The 7,243-nt window shown below is 46.0% G+C and overlaps 1 protein-coding gene and 2 long non-coding RNA genes across 7 annotated transcripts in view; 1 reads left to right on the forward strand and 2 right to left on the reverse strand.

Moving 5' to 3' along the window:
- trappc11 (trafficking protein particle complex subunit 11) overlaps positions 1 to 315 on the reverse strand; it is a 74,860-nt gene extending 74,545 nt beyond the window's left edge. For 2 of the 5 annotated variants that reach the window (XM_069940382.1, XM_069940393.1), the window contains exon 1: positions 8 to 313. The gene's annotated coding sequence lies outside the window, so the exon portion shown is untranslated. Of the gene's footprint in view, positions 1 to 7 lie in introns of all 5 variants that reach the window. The other 3 variants (XM_069940402.1, XM_069940411.1, XM_069940421.1) reach the window with 3 other exon arrangements.
- On the forward strand, positions 148 to 3,012 carry LOC138764476 (uncharacterized). The gene is made up of 2 exons (XR_011358167.1): positions 148 to 2,298; positions 2,403 to 3,012. It is a non-coding gene; the product is annotated as an uncharacterized lncRNA (long non-coding RNA).
- LOC138764480 (uncharacterized) lies at positions 2,875 to 6,763 on the reverse strand. The gene is made up of 2 exons (XR_011358169.1): positions 3,869 to 6,763; positions 2,875 to 3,451 (listed from the first exon to the last, which is right to left on the reverse strand). It is a non-coding gene; the product is annotated as an uncharacterized lncRNA (long non-coding RNA).
- Positions 6,764 to 7,243: the final 480 nt, after the last annotated feature.

The following is a 7,243-nucleotide window of genomic DNA, read 5'->3' on the forward strand; positions in this document are numbered from 1 at the left end:
CCAATACCTGCTCCAGCAAATCACCTCGCCGCTCGCTCCGTCCTTCCTCATGCAGAACCACCCGCCTCAACCCTATGACGTCATGACGTTAAACGTCTATGACCCTGCCGCGAGTGACAGCAACATTATCCAATCGGTGCTCGGCGTCCATGCCCGCGACCCACCCTCCAGGGTGAGACGTTCTTGAAGAAGGGCGCATGCCCGAAACGCCTTCACTTCCGGCGGACGCTGCGATGCCTGCGGAGAGTCGCCAGTATCTCGGCGTATTTACTGTAATCGCAGCGCCGACCGACCCAAGTGTTTCCCTCTGGTCAGAAGTCACTACGCGCCTGTTTGAGTAGCCTGCATCATCGCCATCTGTTGACGGGGGGAGGGGGAGCGGACAGACAGCGCCCCCGCGGGGTCCAACCGCCCGTCATTGTCGGTCGCCTCCGCATTGGCTTTGAAAGACCCGTTAAAGGAAGCGACGGCAGACTCCAGGGGAACGGAGGACTGGAGCAGGGCACCAGAAAGCGGGGAGGCCATACCCTCACCCTCACCCTGTCTCAGAAGCAGAGGAGGCAACCCACAGGACGGTGTCCACGGTTTAGGACCAGTGAGGGGTCGAAAGACCAATGCAGGCGGTGGGTGGCTGACGACTCGAGACGAGGAACCCATGGAGGCTGTGGGCTGCTGGATGGAGTCTCCCGTCGGGAGACTCGCGCCGGAGTGCTGAAGACTGGCTCAAGGAGCAGCAGATATCAGAACCGGGATGCGACGGGGTTCCTGACGGTGCCGGAGTTTCGGATCTGGAGCTCGGGTTGCCAGTGGTTTGGACTAGACCCTAGGTGGCTGCGGAAGTGCTGGAGTCACTCGGTGGCTCTCTTTTAGTTCTCTTTGTCTGAAAGAGACGCTTCAGGCAATTTCTGCCGATGGAGAATCTGTCTGCCTTATGGCAGGCAAAAGCAATTTCATGTAATATGTTGCTGTTTTATTGCAATGGCAATATTGACACATGAAGGAAAAGAGGGTTGGAGACTCCGGGGAGCTGTGGGAGAACACCCTGCCCCACAGGAGACGACCCTACAGATGATCTAGTCGCTTACAGAGAAGAGGTGAAAAATCTCGAGAAATGGTGTGAGATTAATAACCTCAGTCTCAACGTGGTAAACATGAAGTTGATTGTGGACTTCAGGAGGACCAGAGACAACCACCCTCCACTACACATCAGTAACTTGGTAGTGGAGAGCAGAAAGTTCCTGAGTTTACATAAGAAGTGACCTATCATGGACACAAAGCATCTCCTCGTCAGGAAGCCACAAGAGTAACTGTACTTCCTGAGAAGACTAAAGTATGCAAGGCTACTGGCCATCATTCTGTCAACTTTATACGAGAATTCTATAGAGAGCATTCTGGTCAGCTGCATTACAGTGTGGTATGGTTGTTGTAGAACATCAGGTCGGAGGTCAATCCACAGGACCATGAGCGCAGCAGAGAGGATCACTGTAGTGACCACCCCCCACATCAATGTGATTTACCGGAATAGTTGTTTAAAGAGAGATCACAAAATTATACCACCCCACACACAGTATATATCCAGCTACTCCCTTCAGGGAAAGAGATGCAGAAGTATCAGAGCCAGAACCACCAGAATGCTCTCCCGCAGGGTCCAACTGCCCAGTCATACTGACGACACTTCCATTGTCTTTAAATGGCCTGTTAAAGGAGACAGCGTTTTGCATCAGCTCTAATGTAAATAGCCTATCTGTCTTACCCGGGTCCAAGATGGTGACACATTGATGACGTTCAATGCATGCAACTTTCCCGTGGTAGTTTCAATAGGATCTGCAGCAGAAATAGGGAAAGTTTGTACAGGATCTGCATATGGAAGGTTTGTGGACATTTCAAATTTGAATTCAGATTCAAATTGGGGTGATAAGGAGGTGAGGGAGCTCCTTTCCCTCAGAGGGGAAGAAGAGATAGAAAAACATCTATCAGGGATAGTTAAGAATGGGCCATTGTATGAGTGGATGGCACAGCTATTGAAGGAGCGTGGGTAATCAACGGACGAGGTCCGGATAATCAATAAGCTAAAGTCCCTCAAATGAAAATTCCATGCAGTCAACGACCTCAATTCAAGGAGCAGCAAAGGGCAGTTAGATTGGCTGTATTATGAGCAGTGTTGCTCAATTTGGGGCCTAGGCCTTGTCACCCCTTTGGAGACTGCCCCAGCAGAAGCTCAGCCCTCCTGCAGCTGGGACGCGAGTGAAGCTGAAGTCGCCAATGAAAATGTTGAGTCCATGCCATTTGATCAGCCAAGTAATAAGTTTTTCTTGTGAATCCCATTTTTCTCCGGTCTTTCTGCGCGTGCCTGAGCCATTAAGAGTCATCTAGCTAACTTCCTGTGTCTCATTTATCCTCAGAAAGTCAGCCGCAGATGAAGCAACAGAATAGGGGGAGAATGTATATAGTCATAAGGAAATGCTGCAGGACATTTCCCGGGATGGCCAAGAGATGGTTCTCCTTAAACAGGGAAGGCAGGTGGACCATGAGGCTCAGATGAGGCGTGACCAGTTGGAAGTGGAGAGATTGGCACAGGAAAGGATGATAGACGCAAGATGCCTTTGTCAAAAATGTGGACAACATGCAGCAGGAGCTGCATGCTCAGACTGCTCTTATGCAGGAACATGTTGGACACATAGCATCTGCACCACATAACCATGCTCCCGCTCCTATGTTCACCAGGACATCACCTAGATCCTGCAACCCCACGGCAATATGTAGTGCCACCTGGTCACGCCGAAAGCCTCCACCACATGGATGAGGGATACAATTCATTTAATTCCTCTTCCTCCTCCCAGTACCTCCAGCTGTTGGAATGATTTAACAGTTGACATCATTAAAATTTATTTATTGATGTTTGTTCAGGTTTACCGTTGTACAGAATTCGCCATTTTAACTGTTAAATGTTATTTAATTTTTTTTATTTGCACTACCTTTTCCTTACATGTGCAATAAACTTTTATGAAAATGCGTTATTTCTTGACATAAAGTGTTTACAGAATTGACCTAATTGCTTCACTGATAGCCTGGTGACTTTCAGCTTTTGAATTCTGATAAGCAACTCGATCAGGATCAGGGAGATCAGGTAGCTCATTTGATCCACTTGGGCATTAGGTGCTCCTTGTTAATTTCATATATATTGCGTAGGTCACAACAGGTAACAACGTCTGACACTAAATTGTAACAAAGATCAAGTTGTTTGGCCAGGCACCTCCAAACAACTTTTGAGACATTTGAAAGAATTCTCAAACTACCAGTTTTGCCGAATTCAAACGGTAGTTGAATCTTCACTGCCGTTGATTGAGTGCTTGTTCGTCAGTAAACCCCTTCGTTAGCTAATTCCTGAGAGGATAAACAGGGTCGCTGATTAGATACACAGGATTTCTGCTCCATTTACAGTTTCTGATTTCTGTGGGGAGAGAAATACAGATATTAAAGAACCTTATGCATACTCGCAGCACAGTCAGTTTACCAATGCTTTCTCATGACTGTTGCACAGTACAAGGATGGAACCAGACTCTCAGTCATTCATGCCCTCAGTTTATAACAATATTAATTTCACTTTGATTGCATATGAGAAATAAAATGATTACTTGCTTGACCTAGATATACAGCTCTGTACAATAGGGCATTACATTTATTTCACGTGGGAAGAGATATCCATCCTGATCCTCAGCCTTTCTGTAGATGGGTGAGTTGGTTAAAACTCGTGTGTGACCAGGCAAACCCACATACACATCTTTTAAAATATAACAAAAAAAAGGAACAGAGTGAGGCACATTGATTGTTGAAGATAAATAATTGTAATTCAGGCCGTGTTCCTTACCAGCAGTTGTGGTCAACAACACTTGAAGATCAATGGAATGCCAGTTTCCAATTGTCGTAGGCTGCTATGTTGTCATGTGGGGCAATGATGGGAATATGGATGTGTTCGATGGCACCAACACACATTGGGTACCCCCATTCTGAAAATATCCATTGTCTCCTGAAGATGTGCACCTTTCGGCAGGTCAACAAAAAGGGTCCACTTCAACGTTCCACTAACTTGGCACAACAACACGAGCAATGTTGCGACACTTACACCAAAAATGGGACTAATAAATATTCATATGGGGTGGCATACCACTACAGAGCAACTGCGAGTGAGCCGAGGTTTCAGAAGCCGTTGCAATCTTGTTATCTTGCACCTCAATTCCAGCTCCAGGAGTTCCAATACAAAGACAAAAGTGTCCCGAAACATTTGAAAGTGACTCAGCTACTCATCTTCATCAGAATTGTCAGGAACATTAGACCAGAGCTCAGACCCATTTAGTCTCTCTCTCTCTCATCCACATTCTTTCCTTCAGATTGCAGCACATTAAAACTTAAAACAGCCAAACATCTCTGACTACTGCTTCTCAGGTCTGTGTGTCTTTCTCCCTCATGTAGCTCTCTGCTTCTCTTCAATCTCTCTTCAAACGTTTTTCTGATCACAAGCATATGTTCATATGGGTCTGATAGTGCAGCATCAATGACATGCACCAAATTTGCTTTCAAAGATTGCTGTAAGTGTACATGGCTATAGCATATTCACCTCAAAATTGCGCGCCATATTGTTTATTGAAAGCTTTCACTGCCTGGCCAGGATGTCACTCATCATACAGGATGTCACACTGTTGCTGCAGGTCCCACCTTTTGACTCAGGATGCTGGAAATGTCACACTGAGCCATTTTTACTTGATTCAGTGTGAATGCTCTAATCTGACGCAACTGGCTTTAAACACAGTTTTAAAGCAGCTTTTGTTTGCGTCATGGCCAAAAAAAGTTGAAGTATATCGTGTATATTAAATTTTTAATGTATTATTACATGACAATAAAAGGAACCTTTGAACTTTTGCAATGGAGGGATATCTAACATGTGCAAGCGACAAAATTTTAGTTTGAGCAAAGAATTTAAATTTGAATTGCTGGAAGAACTCAACAGAAATAACAGCAAAAACAGAAGAAGAAAATCCTACAAAAGCACATCAGCAGTTAGAGAGAGAGATAAGATTCTTTGGACACTCCATCTTTCATGAATTTGTATATGTTAACTATTGTTTGACAATAGCATGGGAATTATTATGAATTCATGCCTGTAACTTGTATTTAAGCATCTTACCGACATTATTTTTGTATCAATACTATATGTGCTGTAGATGCTGGTTAATAGGATTAGTGGATATTGGTACTGGAAAATCAATATGGGCAGGTTGGCCACAGCAGCTATTCCTCTCCTCAATAACTTGAATAACTTTGTAAGGTAATCTATCAATTCTGTAAGATTTTTTCTCCTTCAAGGAGTAAAAATGGTTATGGCTGCATACCCTAAAGTGGCAAAACCTGTGCAACTTTGATCACTGACCATAAATACACAAGGTCAAATCAACCTGTGATTCACCACTAATTTGTATTCTTCTTTGGCTTTGCGGACGAAGATTTATGGAGGGGTAAGTCCACGTCTGCTGCAGGCTCATTGGTGGCTGACAAGTCCGATGCGGGACGGGCAGGCAGGGTTGCAGCGGTTGCAAGGGAAATGGTGGGTTGGGGTTGGGTGTTGGGTTTTTCTCCTTTGTCTTTTGTCAGTGAGGTGGGCTCTGTGGTCTTCTTCAAAGGAGGTTGCTGCCCGCCAAACTGTGATGTGCCAAGATGCACAGTTGGAGGCGATATCAGCCCACTGGTGGTGGTCAGTGTGGCAGGCACCAAGAGATTTCTTTAAGCAGTCCTTGTACCTCTTCTTTGGTGCACCTCTGTCTTGGTGGCCAGTGGAGAGCTCGCCATATAACACGATCTTGGGAAGGCGATGGTCCTCCATTCTGGAGACGTGACCCACCCAGCGCAGTTGGGTCTTCAGCAGCGTGGATTCGATGCTTGCGGACTCTGCCAGCTCAAGTACTTCGATGTTGGTGATGAAGTCACTCCAATGAATGTTGAGGATGGAGCGGAACAGCGCTGATGGAAATGTTCTAGGAGCCGTAGGTGATGCCGGTAGAGGACCCATGATTCAGAGCCGAACAGGAGCGTGGGTATGACAATGGCTCTGTACACGCTGATCTTTGTGTGTTTCTTCAGGTGGTTGTTTTTCCAGACTCTTTTGTGTAGTCTTCCAAAGGCGCTATTTGCCTTGGCGAGTCTGTTGTCTATCTCATTGTTGATCCTTGCATCAGATGAAATGGTGCAGCCGAGGTAGGTAAACTGGTTGACCGTTTTGAGTTCTGTATGCCCGATGGAGATGTGGGGGGGCTGGTAGTCATGGTGGGGGACTGGTAGTCATGGTGGGGAGCTGGCTGATGGAGGACCTCGGTTTTCTTCAGGCTGACTTCTAGGCCAAACATTTTGGCAGTTTCCGCAAAACAGGATGTCATACGCTGGAGAGCTTGCTCTGAATGGGCAATTAAAGCGGCATCGTCTGCAAAGAGTAGTTCACGGACAAGTTGCTCTTGTGTCTTGGTGTGAGCTTTCAGGCGCCTCAGATTGAAGAGACTGCCATCCGTGCAGTACCGGATGTAAACAGCGTCTTCATTGTTGAGGTCTTTCATGGTTTGTTTCAGCATCATGCTGAAGATTGAAAAGAAGGTTGGTGCGAGGACGCAGCCTTGCTTCACGCCATTGTTAATGGAGAAGGGTTCATTGCTGTATCTGACCCGACCTTGTTGGTTTTCGTGCAGTTGGATAACCATGTTGAGGAACTTGGGGGGGGGGGGGGGGGGGGCATCCGAGGCACTCTAGTATTTGCCAAAACTCTTTCCTGCTCATGGTGTCAAAGGCTTTGGTGAGGTCAACAAAGGTGATGTAGAGTCCTTTGTTTTGTTCTCTGCACTTTTCTTGCAGCTGATATTCTTCTTCCTGCGGGTGAGGCAAAATTACCACTTACTGGTAGTGCAAAAAAAAACACTGTACTCAACCTACACAAGTCAACAAACTGACTGCAATATATAGAGAGGAAAAAAAAATCAATAAAGTGTAAAAATCAGAGTCCTAAATAAGTCCCTGATGGTGGAGGGGTAGCAGGTATTCCTGAACCTTGTGGTGTGAGTCTTCCTGATGGGAGCAGCGATAACAGTGCCATAAGTGCTATGTGATCAATAAGGGATTGCTTAAGGTGCTATGTGACTGGGAAGAAAAAGTTCGAAAGCTACTGTTTTAATTGTACCTGGATGGCTTGCTATGTGCCCAGTTTCAT

This window comes from Narcine bancroftii, chromosome 1 (assembly GCF_036971445.1).
Source record: "Narcine bancroftii isolate sNarBan1 chromosome 1, sNarBan1.hap1, whole genome shotgun sequence".
NCBI lineage: Eukaryota > Metazoa > Chordata > Chondrichthyes > Torpediniformes > Narcinidae > Narcine > Narcine bancroftii.